Raw genomic sequence first — 16,057 nt, 5'->3', positions numbered from 1 at the left:
CCGCCGGACTCCCAGCGAGCCCCGGCCGGGACGGCGGGCGCGCGTGCGCGGGGCGGGCTCGGGCGCTGACGTCTTCGGAGCGCGCCGACGTTCGCTGGGCGGCGCCGCGGCCTCGGCCCTCGCGGCCCCGCCTCACCGCCCCGCCCCGGGAGCGCGCGTCTCCCCGGGCCGTGTGGCCTCAGTAACGCCCGGCGCGCGTCCACTCGCGGCCCGGCCACGGCCGGCGCCCGTGAGGACTGGCCACGGCCAGGCAGTCGTTTATTTGGGCCACCCGCTGACGGACCGCAGAGTGACCGACGTAGACACGACGACAGCCTGTCCCTGCCCGTAGACTGGGAGGGAGGCGGCCGACTGCAGACCGGGGCGGGGGCCTCGCGGGCGGGGCGGTTCCCGGCTCTCCCACGTTGCTCGTGAGCTTAAGGGTGGCCCTGAGGCTCCCTCTTGCGCGCCGCCGGGCTGGGACTGGTAGTCCGACGCGGGCCGGCCTCACCTGTCTGGCCTGGAGAGGATGCCGCCCCGCAAGGTCCCGGCCGTGACATTAACATGCAGGCCGGAGGTCGGTTCTTTGACTCCGAGCAAAGTGTGGGCGTCGGGGTCCCACCATCGCCGTCTAGTACAGATGGACAGCATGCCTAGGTTCAGATGCAGAGTCAAAGTTTCGTAAGAAAATGGCAACTTTGTTCATAGGCGACGTTGTTATCTGCGGGTGATGTTTCATGCATCCCACTTTGTGGATGAATGTTAGTAGTTCGGTGTCCCACCCACTTCATTCTTTCCTGAATATGTATTGAGTATCTCCTGTGTGCCCTGCTGCGTTGTGGGTGCTGAGGATTCAGCAGCGAGCAGAACAGATAGAAATCCCTGACGGTCTGAAGCACGGGAAGGGAAGGCCAGGCCTGGGAGGGTTACCTGAGGACCCGAAGCTTGTGAGGGCGTGGCCAGGTGTCCACAGGCTGAATGAAACAAGTGATGCTTGGCTGAAGGACATAACAGTGCCAGCTGAGTAAAACTCCTGAGGAGGAAAAGGAAGGTCTGGAAGTAGCAGTAAGGAGCACGCAGGACAGGTAGACTTCAGGAGAGCTGGCAGCCCCTCTTGCGAGGGCAGTACTGGAAGCCCTGGCCCAGGAGGCCGGTTCCTGCTGGAGCAAAAGAGATAGGGTGATATTCAAGAAAAACCTGACTTTTCTGAGAACTATGTATTTAAGTGCTGAAATTTTATCTTATTAATTTTGATAGAAATTTCTCTTTCTTGTTCTCTAGACGTAGTAGGCTGACCTTCATTAACATTATAAAATTAGTTTCAACAAACTGTGGAAGAGAGCCTTCTGTAGGCCTGCCCCAGTCACTGCCTCGGAGGAGGGAGGGCTGAGCCAGGCTGAGACCTGCCACCTGGAGCCCTAGTGGGGCAACGCTTAAGGTGACGGAGGTCACACATGCCCACAGAGGTCTCCCCCGTCTTCTGATTGTCTTTGGAGGAGGTGGCTGAGCTCGGGTAACAGGGAGGGCCTGGAACTGGCTGGCCCCGGCCCTGTGGTGACCGAGGAGGATGCTGTAAGCCTCTAAGCTTGCTCATGTGTAATCCTGGACCTCCGCAGCCCCGCTCCCATGGTGTGATGCAGGTACGTGCTCAGTTCACATAGGCTCTAAGTGAGGTTTATGCCAAGTGCACTGCAGAAACTAGGTTCTTTTGACTTGGAATCTGGCTTTAAGGTTTAAAATTCATCACAGGACACCAGAAGGACTCTAGTAGCCTGACTCCTGGACCAACTCCCTTACCCACCACAAGAATTGCATTTTTAGGAAAGCTGCTAAAATGTTGTACATTCATTTCACTCTTCTCAGTGCAGGTGTGTGTCCGTGTGTTCATGTCTTCCCAAACTTCACTTGTGGTAGCCCAGCTGCCAGAGAGACGGGGTTTTGAAGTGGGACCCCTTGGAGGTGATTGGGGTGAGGTGAGGTCACGAAGGCCCCTGTGGGAAGAGAGCCCAGAGAGTTTGCCCCCCTTCCCCGTGGTGGGATGACATCCCCTGCAGCCAAGAGACCTCAGAGTGGAACTTACCGAGCTGCGCTAGGATCTCGGACACCAGCCTCCTGACAGCAAGGTGAACGTCTGCTGTTTAATCCCGTCTGCAGTACTCGTTACCGACTGTACGGTGTGTGCCAGCCCGTGCCGGTGCCAGTATATGCATGTGCATGTGCGTGTGAGCGCAGGTGTTTGCAGGTGTGTGCACACTCTGTACTGTTTCTGCTCTGCGTTCGGGTCTGTTTGCAGACCCCCGCCAAGTGCCTTGCCACCCACGGAGATTGTGCAGGACACTCGGCCACACCTGGGACTGTGTCACCATCCACTGGAACAGAAGGACACACACAGATGGGGCAGAAGGATGCTGTATTGCTTGTTCTCTTTTCTCATCATTCAGTTGATTCCTTTTTCTTTTACCCATTTTCCGCTTGCTGATTTTGCATGAAGAGGGCCACGAAGGTGGAACCTAGCAGTGGGAAAGCGAGACACCAATCCACCGCAGGCTCTCCCACCACTGGGACATCCTGATGCGGCCCTGCAGGCCCCGGGGCGTCCCTCCACGGCCGTGTCCCTCCACAGCCTCAGCCCTGCCTTTCTGGGGGCCGGGGCTCCAGGAGCCCTTGGTTCTCTCTGCAGAAGCGCCGGGTGCAGGTGCCTGGGTCTGACAGTCGTCCCTTTCGCCTCCCTCGTCCCAAGGCTTAAACTCCGGGAAATCCTTCTCCACCCAGGGTCATAGAGATATTTTTATTCTAAACTTTTTTTTAACAGTTGAAACATTTCTCCTTAATTTTATTCCTGTGCTTTCCCATCCCCACCCAAGTGAGCCACTATCCTGAATTCTTTACTTTTCAAACAAATTTTTACTGGACTGCAGTTGATTTACAATGTTGTGCTTGTTTCAGGTGTACAGCGAAGTGCTTCAGTTGTAACTGAGTAACTTTTCGTTACAGGTTATTGCAAGATACTGAATACAACTCCCTTTGCTGTATAGTGTGCTGGTTGTTTATCTGATTTATATTTGGTAGTGTGTATCTGTTAATCCCAAATTCCTGATTTGTCCCTCCCTCCCCCTTCTCCTTTGGTAACCGTAAGTTTGTTTTCTATGTCTGTGAGTCTGTTTCTGTTTTGAATGTAAGTTCATTTCTACTATATTTTAGATTCCTCATTTAAATGATATCATATAGTATTTTTCTTTCTCTATCTGGCTTACTTCACTTAGTATGATAATCTCCAGGTCATCGATGTTGCTGCAAATGGCACTGTTTTATCATTTTTATGGCTGAGTAGTATTCCATGCATATACACCACAACTTCTTTAACCATTGATCTGTTGATGGACATTTATGTTGCTTCTATGTCTTGGCTATGGTAAATACTGCTGCTGTGAACACTGGGGTGCATGTGTCTTTTCAAATCAGAGTTCTTATCTTTTCCAGATACGTACCCAGGAGTGGGATTGCGGATTATATGGTAACTCTATTTTCAGTTTTATAAAGGAACCTCCAAACTATTCTCCATAGTGGCTGCATTTACATTCCCACCAACGGTGTCGGAGGGTTCCCTTTTCTCCACACCCTCTCCAGCACTTAGCTGTAGACTTTTGAGGATGGCCGTTCTGACTGGTATGACTGTAGTTTTGATTTGCATTTCTCTAATAATCAGTGATGTTGAGCATCTTTTCATGTGCCTGTTGGCTTTCTGGATTTCTTCTTTGGAGAAGTGTCTGTTTAGATCTTCTGCCCATTTTTGGATTCGGTTGTTTGTTTTTTTCTTGTTGTTATTGACCATATGAGCTCTTTGTAAACTCTGGAAATTAAGCCCTTGTCAGTTGCATCCTTTGCAGGTATTTCCTTCCACTCTGTAGGTTGTCTTTTTGTTCTGTTATGGTTTCCTTTGCTGTGCAAAAGGTTGTAAGTTTGATTAGGTCCCACTTGTTCACTTTTGCTTTTATTTTTCTTGCCTTGGGAGACTGACCTAGGAGAACATGCATACGACTTACCTCTGAGAAGGTTTTGCCTGTGTTCTCTTCTAGGAGTTTTATGGTGTCTTGCCTTATGTTTAAGTCTCTAAGCCGTTTTGAGTTGATTCTTGTGTGTGGTATAAAGGAATGATCTAACTTCACTGATTGCTTACGGCTGTCCAGATTTCCCGACACCACTTGCAGAAGAGACTTTCTTTTCTCTACTGTATATTCTTGTCTTCTTTGTCAAAGATTAATTGACCATAGGTGTGTGGGTTTGTCTCTGGGCTCTCCATTCTGTTCCGTTGATTCATGTGTCTGTTTTTGTGCCAATACCACGCTCTTTTGATTACTGTAGCTGTGTAGTATTGTCTGAAGTGTAGGAGGGTTATTCTTCCAGCTTTGTTCTTTTTCTTCAGTATTGCTTTGGCAATTCTGAGTCTTTTAGGGTTCCATGTAAGTTTTAGGATTATTTGTTCTGGTTCTGTGAGAAATGTCCTGGGTAATTTGATAGGGATCACATTAAATCTGTAGATTGCTTTGGGCAATATGGCCATTTTAACAACATTCATTCTTCCAGTCCAAGAGCGTGGGATATCTTTACAATTCCTCAAATCATCTTTCTTTTCCGTTATTCACGTTTTACAGTCTCAGTGTGTAAGTCTGTCACCTCCTTGGTTAGGTTTATTCCTGGGTATTTTATTTTTTTGATGTGATTTTAAACAGGATTCTTGTTTCAATTTCTCTTTCTGATATTTCATTATTAGTGTAAAAAAGTGCAACAGGTTTCTGTATGTTAGTCTTCCATCCTGCTACCTCGTTGAATTCGTTGATCAGCTCAAGTAGTTTTTTGTGTGGAGCATTTAGGGTTTTCTCTATATGGTATCATGTCGTCTGCTTATAGTGACTACCTCGTCCCTCCCAATTTGGGTACCTCTTCTTTCTTTTTCTTGTCGACTGCTGTGGCTAAAACTTCCAGTACTACATTGAGTAGAAGTAGTGAGAGTGGGCATCTTTGTCTTGTTCCAGAATTTAGCAGGAAGGCTTTCTCGGCTTTTCACTGTTCAGTATTATGTTGGCTGTGGGTTTGTCGTAAATGACTTTTATTATGTTGAAGTATGTTCCCTCTGTACCCACTCTGCTGAGAGTTTGTATCATGAATGGGTGCTGAATTTTATCAGATGCTTTTCCTGCGTCTGTTGAGATGATCATGTGATATTTGTCTATTCTTTTGCCGATGTGGTGTATCACCTTGATTGATGTGCATCTGTTGAGCCATCCTTGTGATCCTGGAATGAATCCAGTTTGATCTTGGTGTGTGGTCCTTTTTCTGTGTTGCTGGATTTGTCTTCTAAATATTTTTTAAAATACGTTTTTTACAGTTAGGATTTCAGCCCACCTATATTGGGTTATTATATGCGTGGCCTGAAGCAGAGATACACGATGGTAATCCCTAGGCCACCACTGAAATATTTCACAGAGATGTTATCTTATTAACAATGCGAGTAAAATGGGATGCCTAGGGTTAATTACATAGGATTGCATAAACTGATGAATATAGTTATCATTTTTTGGTTTTGTCTGAAATGTTACTGACTTTTAATCTATGCTTTCTAATAGAACTATTTACCGAATGTTTGTCTCCTTATCAGTATTGAAATTTACTGTTTTACTTCCAGCCACACCGTTGCCCCCAGTGTTGGGGATAGAAGGAGAATTCTCTAGAGGAGCTTTCACAGAGTAAAACTACTCTTGATGTGTCACACTTCTTGATCTAAATCTCCCATCCAAGTACTAACCAGGCCCGACCCAGCTTAGCTTCCGAGAGCAGACAAGATCGGGCGCATTCAGGGTGGTGTGGCCGTAGACTTTCTTGATCTAAGTCTGTTGCTAAAAGCACATGTACTACTCCTGTGTAACAACTGGGTGTAAGTGATAGAATGTATGGCCTATTAAAAAAAATGGGATACGTAAAGCAGTTCACACAACCCAAAAGAAAGCAGAAGAGGGTAAACACAGAAACAAGAAACAGAGGCACAAGTGAAAACAAATAATAAAATGGTAGACTTAAAAGCAAACATGTCAGGAATTACATTAAGTGCAGCGGGGCTGAGCACACTCAGTGACGGAGTGTCAGATGCTTCTGAAAACTGCGTGTTGTTGCCTTACAGTAGTGACAGTTTATCTCTATGCGCGTAAAATTCTCGAAATACAGAGACTGTCGGAATACTTAAAAGGAAAACCAACCATATAATGTCTGCAAGCAACTCATTTTAAGTGTGAGTTTAAAAATAAAAGGATGGAAGGGGATACACTATGTGAACAGTAACTAAGAAAACTGCAGAGTCTGTGTTAATACCAGACAAAGTCAACTTCAGAGCAAAGAAAATCGCCAGAGGCAAAGAGGGACGTTACACAACCACAAAGGGCCAACATATCAAGAAGACTCAATAATACTAAATGTGTGTGCACCTGACACTGGAGCCGCACAATACAGGAAGCAAAAACTGACAATTTAAAGGAGAACTCGACAGACTCACAATTAGGGTTGGACATTTCAGTGCTCCTCTCTTGTAACTGATAAAAAGGGGAGAGAACATAAACAAAGATACAGAACAGAACAACACCGTTGACCACCTGTGTGTTACACACATGTGCACACACCTATCCATGTACACATACGCACGTACCCAGCATACACTCTTGGAGTGCACATGACACGTTCACCAAGCTGTGCCTATCTTAGGTCATGATTCAAACTTCAGCAGATTTAAAAGAATTGTAATCATGTGATAGGACATAATGACACGAAGCTAGAAATTTCTAGCAGGAAGACATCATGAAACTCTCCAAACACTTAGAAGTGAACCCATTCACTCCTAAGTAGTTCATAGGTCAACGAGGAAGTCCCGGGGAGATCAGAATATGTTTTGAACTAAATAAAATTTCAAAGTCTACGGGATGCAGATAAGGCAGTGCTTACAGGGAAATTAGCAGCACTAAACGCCTACATTACAAATGGCAATAGGTCGCCAGTCAGTTAACCAAGCGTCCAACTTAAGGAAACACAATGACGACGGAAATAAAGCACAGTAAGACAAAATAAACCCACAGCAAAAGCAGAAGGAAAGGAAGAGTACGAACAAGAATAGACATCAACAAAATTGACAACAGCAGGGAAAAATCAGTGAAACCAAAAGCTGGTTCTTTGAAAATAGCACTGCACTGATAAATCGCTAGCAGTACAGAAGGCGTAAAAGACAGGATATACTCTACCAATATCACTGCAAGCCTCAAAGACATGGAAAGGGTAAGAGGGAAACCCACGAACAACTACACACACAGCTTCGAGAGCTTAGATGAAGTGGGCCAATTCTTGAGAAACTACGAAATGATAAACCTCACGCAAGATGAACTAGATACCCGGCACTGTCCTTAGGGTGTGTGTCCTCTCCACACCACCGAGGAGTTCATTCTCACAGGCCCCGACCAGGTGTCCCACAGATGCAGCTGAATTCTGACTGTCCGCCTGGAGATTGCACCAGAGTCCACAGGTCAAGGGCTCAGTCCCACGGGACGGCCCCCACTTCAGATGCCAAGCCAGGTTGCCACCTGTGCTTCTGACCAACCGACGACAAAGAGCAGGCTCCCACGACCCCCTTCTCTGGTTCGATTGATTTGCTAGGGCAGTTCGCAGAATCCAGGATACCAGTTTACTTACTAGATTGCTGGTTATTACAAAGGATATTAAAGGGTACGGACAAACAGCCAGAGGAGAGATACACGGGGCGAGGTTTGGAAGGGTTGCAAATACAGGAGCTTCTGTCCCTGCGGAGTTTGGAGCCCAGCACGTGGACCCGTTCTGGTTCGCCAACCTGGAAGCTCTCTGAACGCCCCCTTTATGGGTTTTCATGGAGGCTCCACCCCTCTAATCATGGGTGGCTCCCCTGGCCACCATACCCCCATCCTTGGGGGATTTTCTGGAGTCACCTCACTAACACAGACTCCGCGTGGTCGTGGGAGGCCTGTTATGGATAACAGGACACCCGTTTCACTTCCTGGCTCTGAAGGGATTTCAGGAACTGAGGCCAAAAGACCCAATGTTGTAAAAAGATGCTCCCGTTGCTCTTAGGAAATTCAAAGAGTTTTGGGATGAAGTCCAAAATACGTATGTATGATAAATCACAATATCACAGTCCCATAACCATTTTAAAAATTGAGTTTGTAGTTACACCTACTGAAAAAGAAATCTCCAGGCCAAGATTGTGTCAATGGCATATTCTACCAAACATCTAAAGAAGAAATGGCACCAATACTGTTCAGTCTCTTCCAGAAAAACAGAACAGGAGCTAATGTGTCCCAACTCACATTTTAAGGAAAGCATTGTCCTGATTCCCACACCTGGGAATACCAAAAAGAAAAACCTACAGACAACATCCCTCATGAGTAACTGCGGGGTCCTCCACATGTCGAATCGAATTCTGCGATACACAAAAAGAAGAATGCACCACAACTAAGGGGGTGTATCCTGAGAATGCAGAGTGGGTCATGACTTGAACTCTATCATCACAACCCCTGACGTTCATTGTTTAGGGAAAATGATCACACATCATATCAACTGATGCAGAAAAAGTATTTGACAAAGTCAAACACCCATTCATGACACGAACTCTCAGTAGAATAAGATCAAGGGGAACTCAGCCAGATAAGGGTCATGCAAAGAAGCCTACAGCTTACGTCACAGGTAATGACAAAAGTGGAAGCTCTAGCCCTGAAATCAGGAACAAAACAAAGAAGTGTGCTCTCACCATCTTGATTCAACATCATACTGGAAGTCCTGGCCACTCCAGTGAAAAGGAAATGGAAATACATAGACTGGAAAGGAAGAAATAAAACTGTCTTCATTCACAGATGACGTGATTATCTGTAGAGAAAATTCCAAAGACTGTGTGAGAAAAGCTGGTGGACAACTGCACAAGTTGCATGCAAGATCGCAGCAGAAAGATCGAAACTGGAAACCAGGAATTTTAAACATAAAACATAGAATAGCTCCCAGAGTACCGAATACTAGGTGCATATCTGCAGAAAACATGCAGTGGATTTCTCTGTGTTGAAAACTATGAAATTCTGAAGGTAGACTTTTTTTTAAGTTTTTGCATTTCTTTTTTTAAGTGATTCCTTTTGGGAGGGGAAGTAATGAGGTTTATTTATTTATTTTAATTTAAAAAAATTTAATGGCGGTACTGGGAATTGAACCCAGGACCACGTACATGCTAGTCATGCACTCTACCACTGAGCTATACCCTCCCCCCAACAAGGAAGAAGTTTTAAGACAAATAAACGGAGAGACATACTGTGTTCATGGGTGGAAAGCCTCAGCATGGTACAGGTATCAGTTCTCCTTAAACTGATCTATAGATTAACTGCAATTCCCATCAAAATCCCAGCAAGACTTTTTGTAGATACAGACAAGCCGATTCTAAAATTTATGTGTGAAGGTGAGAGGATGAGAACGCTGCAACAATTACGAAAAAGAAGCATACCCAGTTGGAACACTGGCTCCGCAGTCGCAGTGACGAAGGCAGCGCGGTGTTGGGAAGGCTGGGCACACAGTCGATGGAACAGACGGAGCCCAGAAATCAGTCCTCACGCACACGGCTGCCGATCTGACAAGGCACAGAGGGAGAGGAAGGGTGTCTTTTCAACATACAGTGTGGGAACGACTGATAATCACCAGCAAAAAAAAAAAGGAATCTTGATCTAAACCCATAACTTACATAAAGATGAACTCAAACAATGGGCCATAGGTCTAAATGTAAAATATAAAAGTATGAAATTTTGAGATTAAAACACAGGCCAAAACCTTGCTAACTTGGAGTTAGGTAAAGAGTTCATTGATTTGACATGAAAAGCAAATTCCATCAAAGGAAAAATTTGTACACTAATGTGAGTAGAGCTGTCTAGAGGGCCAGCTGTTTGGAAAGCAGTCTGGTGGCAGCTGGTAAAACTGAAGTGGTGTAGGATCTTTGCCCAAGAACCTTCTCTCCTGGGAATCAGGCCACCCCGCAGAAAGGAGCTTCGTCGTGAGGATGCAGTGATGCTGGTGCAGCTTCGCCTGTGGGCCAAGGGGATAGCCACACGGAGAGGGCGGCTGGACACCCACCAGCACCGCCACAGCCCCGAGGGAGGCTGAACCCTGGCACCGCTCAGTCATCACTCAGCGTGCACTGCCGACATTGGGAGCGGCGGGGAGACTGCCCCGGGGAGGCGGAGGCTGAGTGCTAACCCCCATGAAGTGCGGGGCCCTGCTGTGAACCAGCAACCACCTGCGTGTGCACAGGCCGAGCACAGCGGCCTCCGAGGAATCACACGCAGCTGCAGAGACGTGTCGGGAAGATAACACGCCATTTGCACAGGCTCTCTTGGAGGGAGCTGATGCTGCTGCGTGCAGGGGTAGGAGAAGGCTCCCTTCAGAGCCACTAAATGGAAAGGAAGAGGCGTGGTTTTAAAACCCCAGGGAAGGTCACATTTAAGTGAATCTGCAAATTCCCACGTGTGGGTAGGCACTTGCAAGGGAATTAATGGAAAAGACTGGCCTGTGGAGGTGCAGGTCAGGTGGTCCAGAGTTCAGCAGAGCACAGAGAGCGGAGGCCAGGCTCGGAGGACCCTGCGGGAGGGGGTGGGGAGCCCACTGCTCCCAGCGGGGTCAGCGCCCGCTGGTGCCTGCCAGGTGGGGTCAGCTCCCACAAGGGCCTTCGTTCTGCCCAAAGGCCCTGAAGGACTTTAAGAGAAACAGGATCTCCTAGAGTAGAACCTTCTCTGTTTCCACTGGAAGTGGGTCTGGGGAGGCTGTACCATTTCGCTGAGGAACTACGGAGGCACCTCGCACTGTACTGAGCGCACAACAGTTGGCATTTAATCAGTGTTAAAGGAGTGAGGGCACCTAGGAATGTCGAGGTGTCCAGGGAGGTGCGGGGAAGCTACAGGAAGGCACCCTGTGGCTGAGGGTTCATGAGAGGCAGCCTGTGGACAGGGCACGGGGATGGCCACCAGCACCTTGGAGGAGGGGTCTGGAAAGCGGCCTGGTGAGCACTTCTCAAGAGCCAGTGGAGCGAGCGCTCGGGCAAAGGCTCATTTTAAACCCAGGCGCCGGTCCTGCGGGCAGGGTGCCCCGTCCTGGGCAGGGCCTGACTGCCAGGCTGCTGGAGGGCCAGCTCTGCTCCTGGATCCCGGCGGGGAGGGCAGGTCGCAGGCAGCTCTTCTGCCCTCGTTTTCCTGAAGGGCCACATTTGGAGACGTGGCTTTTCCCGAGGAGGCTGTCAGTGGGAGGAAGCCTCCTCTTGAGCTCACAGCTCAGCTGGACCCACTGCTGCCTCGGGACTGCTGGCCTCCATGTCGGTGCTCTGCTGTGGACCTGGGCTTTCTGCACGCAGGGCTCATCTGATGGCATGAGACACTCTCTTTCCTTCTGTTCCGCTGCATTAGAAAAAGGCCACGTGGCCAGTGAGTCCGGCCGGTGGCCAGCACTGAAGGACCAGGAGTTTGTGTGTCCAGGATCCCCGCCCAGATGGGAGACCTGGGCACCTGTTTGCCAAAAAGACTTGCTTTAAAGAGGTCTAGGACGCAGTCTTTAGAATGCAAGCACCTCTTGTTGCTCAGATTTTATGGTAACTCGTTGCCACAACACTTTGTCAGCCAGTGGCAAGGTAACGCACTTGTGTCCGCGCTCCGGTACGCTCATGTGTCGATTCCGTTTTCCCGGGGCGTGGCCGTGGACCGTGTGTGTCTCCGTTTGGTTTCCGCGTGTTCCTTGCAGCACGAGGAGCCGTCGGCGTGTGTGTTTGCTGAGCCTGCTCCCTCCTACAGGAGGTTTTGTTGGCACCTTGAGATTGTCTACAGTCAGTCGTGACCTGTTGCAAGTTCCTTCCCAGTCGATCTGTGTTTCCTGGCCTTGCGGGAGCGGCCGGAACTGGCAGGGCTGCCCTGAAGAGAGCGGAGAGAGGAGACTCCCCGACTCCGACCCCAGGGAAAGGCCCATGTGTCCCGTCAGGCGGCATGCTGGCCGGGGGGAGAGCGGGGACCCGGGGCGCACGGGGACGCTCGACGCCACGCCCCACAAGGGTTTGGCTCTTCCCTGCAGTGATGATGGATCCGTGGATAAGAGATGACGATGAAGTTTGCGGGGCACCACAGGGTCAGGTGACGCAGCCTTGCCCGCCAGAGGGAGGGACCGAGGCTCAGTCCAGTAGCTCATGGATTCAGGACAGATGGAAAGAGGCAGAGAGAAGGATGGAAACCGAGACTTGAGGAGGGAAGGAGACGAGACAGAAAGGCAAACAGAGACGCAGCGGTGGAGGGAGACTTCCTCTGAGACTCTCCCTGTGGAGTGAGCCCTGGGGTGGGAGCCCTACTGGCCAAGCTCCTGGACGTGGGAGCAAGTGCCGGCTGCCTGGAGTCCTGCCGGGCCTCCGCACATCCCCCCGCCCCACTCCTGGACTCCCCAGGGGTCCGTTAGGTGACGCAGGGCGCCATGCTCACCTCGGAACTCAGGGATCAAGGAGGGGGTTCTTTTGGTTTTAATGGGCACTTTGTGACTTTTCGGCGTCAGCAAATCGGAAGGGATGCGTGGTCACTGCGTGTGCACAGTGACCTCTGATGCATCCTCGCTTCTCTCACACCTGGTTTTAGGGGATGAAAAGCAGCCCCCGTCTCTCAGGACCCACCCCTGGGTCGAGATCGGCTGTCTCGGGAAAAGCGGTCAGACGATCGGCGCCAAGCAGGCTGGGATCCCGGGATGGCCCTACAGAGGACGGCGCCTGTGGGCAGGCACGTGCCACCAAGCGGGCAGACCCTCAGGGTGTGAGGACCCAACACAGAGCATCTCTGGGGACTAGGAGACGGAGATCTGGGCACCTCTGGGCAGAGCAGCCAGTGGAGGGAGCCCCTGGACTCTAGACCTTCCGGGAGCAGACCCCTCCTCACCCCTTCCTCACCCACCCCTGTCCCTCCCCTACTCCCAAACGCCCTCACCCCGCCCACCTGCACCCCCTCCTCTCAACCTAGCCCTGCAGTCGTCAGGGTCCTGTCCTGTGGTTGATAAATAACCTAAGTTGCGAAGGCTCCCCAACCCCCCTCACTCTCCCCCGGATTCCACAGTGTCCAGGTGCCCAGCGGACATCATACCTGAACGTCCGCATGTGGTGGGGACCAGCAACCATAGCCGGCTTTCTGCTGGTGACCAGGTGCCCACCGTGCTCCGAATGAGCTCAGCAGAAATGAACCCTGAGGACCCGCCACCAGGCAGCGAAGCGGCGAGGAGTTCTGGACCCGCAAGTCGCCCAACTCCCCCGCTCACCTCCCGAGCCTCAGCTCCTGGCCTCCACAGTCAGGTGAGGACACCCATGTGCTGACCTGCGTGCAGGAGAGCGCGAGCGCGGCTTCCATCCTGTGCTTCTCAGGAGCTGTCCCTGCACCACGGCCTGTGGACAGGCTCGTGGGCGCTGGGCCTTTGGGGAGGACCAGCTCCTGGGCCCACACCTGCTGTGTTCTCCTGACCCTCTGCTGTCTGGCCCTCCTGCCTCCCGCCTCCCGAGTCCATGACTCACCCACTGATGTCAGGGCCTCTTGCTGCTCTGGTGAATCACATTCAGACACCAGGTTCTTCTGAAATACACTGTGGCCGCGTCCCACGTGCTTGTCAGTGTTGTCATTTCTGAGTGTTTCTAGTTTCCAGTTAGGTTTCTTCTTTGGTCGCTGAACCATCTAGAGGAGAGTCTTTGTTTCCAAATGACTGCATTTCTTTCATCATCACAAGGGTTTACTGAGGGCGTCTCATGGGGAGTCACTGTGTTCTGGGTGCTGGCCATGCACCAGAGAGCACTGTGGTTCCATTTGTGGACTTTGGGTACACACGCATTTTCAACATGTTCTGAAGTTTTAATTCTGCAGTTTTCCCCTTGAATATCAGAAAACACACCCATGCATTTTCATAACCCTTTGTTAAGGTCACAGGCCCATGAAGCAGGGTGCCTCCTGGTTACAACAGCCCTGCTGCCCAGCGCCACAAGGCCACCTCCTCCAGGAAGCCCTCTGGAGTGCCTTCAGACTACACATGGGGCTGGACGAGGATGCCACCTACCCCTACCCCCTTCCCAGGGAAGGGTCCAAACCAACAGTGCCTTCCTTCACCCAGTCCATCTACTTCCTGGGTTGGGCTGGCCAGGCTTTGAGACACCTTGGGAGAACCAACTCGCTGGCCTTCCCTGCCAAAGCCTGACATGACAGCAGATGTGTGCATTGAGCCCCTCACTTCACCCCTTGAAGGACTGAGGGGTTCACATAGGAGGAGCTACTCCCCTGGTCCCTGGGCAGCCTGGCCACAAGGCCCCACGGCTCTCCGGGCTTCAGAGGCCTCAAGCTGAGCTGGGAGCCCAGCAGGGGTTTGAGCTGCAGGTCTGAGCCGCAGGCCTCTGTGTCCACGTGCAGAACACTGAGGGGCCCAGCGGAGCGCAGGGGCCGCCCTGGGACCGGCACTGCCCCTCAGCCCGGGAGCACCCGAGGTCACAGAGTGGGGCCGACCGATCGCAGGCTCAGGCTCCCTGCTCTTCTCTTGACCTCTGCCCTCCCACTGCCCCCAGGCAGGCCCTGCACCCCCAGGACGTTAGCCTCACCAAGCCTGCTGCTGAGGCCTGCAGGGAGAGGCCGTGGTGCACGTCTGGGCACATCCTGGACGCAGCCCCTGAGGGGGAAGGGGCTTGACTCCCTGGAGTTTTCAAGGACTTTTTCATAGTTGATTCTGACCTTAATGGACTGTTATCAGAAAGCATTCCCTCATGATACTGATTCTCGAGTGTTCGTTGAGATTTGCTTTCTCCCCAGGATACGGTCGGTCTTCCTGCCGGCGGCACATGTGCCTGAAAAGCCTGCACGGCCTCTAATGAGCGGGCAGAGCGTCCGTGTGTGAGCCCCACTCGGCCCATCAGCATTCGTGGGGACGTCTGTGAACCACGCACCTCTGTACCCCTCGCTGGTTCCGACGTGCAGGACGGAGGTGCGTCGCACCCCACTCAGGCTCTGCCGGTTTGCGTGTCGGTCCTTTGAGTCCTGTCGCTTCCCAGGGCCGGCATCCCTGACAGCCGGGTCCCCAGGGCTGCTGCCCCACGCCTGCCTCTGGCTTCCCTGGCCAGCACCCCTCCGGTGCCGCTGCCCGTCCGACACTGAGACGGCCTTGTCACAGCTGCTGCAGGCAGAGCTCACTCACTTGCACTTAAAACCACGACTTGGAGCCGGTAAGTCTGGTCCCTTCACAGTTACTGCAGCTACTGATGTGCTTGGGTTTCTCTTCGCTGTCTTCCTTTGCATCGTGTTCGCCTGGCTTTTCTTTTTACTGAGGCAGGAACACGTGAGAGCTCCCCTCCTACCGCCTTGTGAGCACAGCCCAGTGCTGTTAGCCACGGGCATCTCTGGCACGGACCTTCCTGCACACCTGGACTGTTTGCACCTGGTGGACTACAAGCCCCGCCCCTGGGACCCACCGTTCTACCCTCTGCTGTTGAGCCTTTTTCAGTGATGCCCTGAAACTCCAGGAAGCTTGGCTGTCATGCTGCCCCCTCCCCTCTTAGCTCTGCCCCTCTGCAGCTCCTGGACCTTCTCCTTGGGGGCTTTTGTCCCCTCAGGCGGCCCTGCTGAACCGGGGATGCCTCCCCTCAGCCTTAAAGACCTGTGGTCAGTCCAGGGAGGCAGCTTCTCAGCAGAACCCAGGTGGGGCTGGAGCCTGGAGGTCCCAGGCCCGGGAGTCCTCTGGGCCCGCGTCTGGGGAAGCCCCCACCCGCTCCAGCCTTCATCCCCGTGTCTGAACTATGTGAGCATCAGATGCCGACCGGGGGCCCAAGAAGGAGCCCCTCCACCAGCCAACGAGGGTCCCAGGGAGAGGCTGCTCCGGCAACTGTGAGGACCCCCATGAGCCGTGAGGTGGGCGGGCTCGAGGGCACCTGAGCGTCTGGGGTGTCTGCAGTCCCTCTGTGCAGCCTGGCCCAGCTCTGGTCTCCCGTCACTGTCCTGTCACTGCGGCTTGA

At 51.6% G+C, this 16,057-nt stretch overlaps 1 long non-coding RNA gene across 2 annotated transcripts; it reads right to left on the bottom strand.

Moving 5' to 3' along the window:
* Nucleotides 1-1,889: 1,889 nt before the first annotated feature.
* On the bottom strand, nucleotides 1,890-14,875 carry LOC140698867 (uncharacterized). 2 transcript variants are annotated; one of them, XR_012076888.1, is made up of 4 exons: nucleotides 14,654-14,875; nucleotides 13,589-13,745; nucleotides 2,060-2,489; nucleotides 1,890-1,970 (listed from the first exon to the last, which is right to left on the bottom strand). It is a non-coding gene; the product is annotated as an uncharacterized lncRNA (long non-coding RNA). The 2 variants fall into 2 exon arrangements; XR_012076889.1 differs by lacking the exons at nucleotides 1,890-1,970; nucleotides 2,060-2,489 and adding an exon at nucleotides 11,644-11,966.
* Between the last annotated feature and the right edge of the window lie 1,182 nt (nucleotides 14,876-16,057).

This window comes from Vicugna pacos, chromosome 10, assembly GCF_048564905.1.
Source record: "Vicugna pacos chromosome 10, VicPac4, whole genome shotgun sequence".
NCBI lineage: Eukaryota > Metazoa > Chordata > Mammalia > Artiodactyla > Camelidae > Vicugna > Vicugna pacos.
This window is presented reverse-complemented; position numbering and strand designations above follow the sequence as displayed.